General features: G+C 27.1%; 1 protein-coding gene across 9 annotated transcripts in view; it reads right to left on the bottom strand.

Moving 5' to 3' along the window:
• LOC111679174 (sodium/potassium-transporting ATPase subunit beta-2) overlaps positions 1-1,551 on the bottom strand; it is a 27,799-nt gene that overhangs the window by 19,726 nt on the left and 6,522 nt on the right. The window lies entirely within an intron of this gene.

Raw genomic sequence — 1,551 nt, 5'->3', positions numbered from 1 at the left:
CTAGAACTGAACTAGAACTGAACTAGAACTGAACTAGAACTGAACTAGAACTGAACTAGAACTGAACTAGAACTGAACTGAACTAGAACTGAACTGAACTAGAACTGACCTGAACTAGAACTGAACTAGAACTGAACTAGAACTGAACTAGAACTGAACTAGAACTGAACTAGAACTGAACTGAACTATAACTGAACTAAAATAAATTAATATCTTATTATTGCTCTCAGAACTGTTAAGAAACATTTTAATCTCAAACTTATTTACATTTCTGCAATGACGTATGAGGAATGTACTCATTTAATATTGAGTATACTCATAGAAAACAGAGAGAAATAGTAAAGTTAAAAAGATATTTTTTTTCAAACTAAAGCTTAAAGATTTATAATAATTAAAGCAATAAAACTGGAATGACAACTTATTTAATATTTCTGTCACAATTCAAGAAAAAGATTTTAAAAATTCGGCGATCACAATTAAAATCATTTTGCAGAGAAATTATTTGCTCTTTGTTTATGTACTACATACATAAAAAAGAACTTTACATAAAATAAACATAAAATGAAATAAATTCAGAAACTTATTGCTACCCCACTATTTTACAAATTAAAGTTCGTTTGATTATTTGTTGGTCTTTTTTCATTCACGCTCCCTTCACTTTGATTAACACTTTTATGGTTGGTGTGCTATCTCCACGACATTTCATTTAATATACAAACAATATTTTTTTTCAATTCTTTTTTTTTATAAACAAATTCATATGAAGTATAAGTTTTGTCTATATTTGTTTAAATGTTTATTTACAATACATTTAACTAGTGATTTTTTTTTGTATAAAATTTGCTTTAAATCGATTTGAAATTGCTGATGTCGTCAATTGATCAGGGGTATATGTACATACATATGTATGTATGTATATATGTTTGTAAGTAAATGTATGTACTTTATGTATACAATGCCAATTAATAATATTTTTTGTATAAATAAACAAACAAAGAAAGAAGAAGAGTATTTAAAAGAGAAGCGAATAAAATTTGTGTAAAAATTGAAATAAGTTGTCTTTAGGAAGAGTTAAAAAAATATTGGAAAAAAGAGTGTTTTAAGTTTAAGTTTAAATTTTGATTAAAGCTTTTATTAATAAAGTTAATTTATTATAATTTAAATATCTTTACTAGTTTATGTGGTCTAGACTTTGTCAATCTATTGACTAGTCAGTTGACTACTCTCTTGTGTAGTCTATTGCCTAGTGTATTTACTAGTCCTTTTACAAGTCTATTTAGTAGTTTATTGACTAGTGTGTTGACTAGTCTGTGGACTAGTTTATTGATTAGTCTATTTACAACTCTATTGACTAAACTATGGACTAGCATATCAACTAGTCTGTAATTGTCCTGTCACTAGACTCTTAACAATCTAATGACTAGTCTGTTGGCTTGTCTATTATCTTACTAAAACTGAAATAGAACTAAACTAGAACTGAACTAGAACAGAACTAGAACAGAACTAGAACAGAACTAGAACAGAACTAGAACAGAACTAGAACAGAACTAG

The sequence above is a fragment of the Lucilia cuprina genome, chromosome 2, assembly GCF_022045245.1.
Source record: "Lucilia cuprina isolate Lc7/37 chromosome 2, ASM2204524v1, whole genome shotgun sequence".
NCBI classification, from domain to species: Eukaryota; Metazoa; Arthropoda; class Insecta; order Diptera; family Calliphoridae; genus Lucilia; species Lucilia cuprina.
The sequence above is the reverse complement of the archived record's forward strand: the minus strand, read 5'-3'. Positions and strand labels throughout refer to the sequence as shown.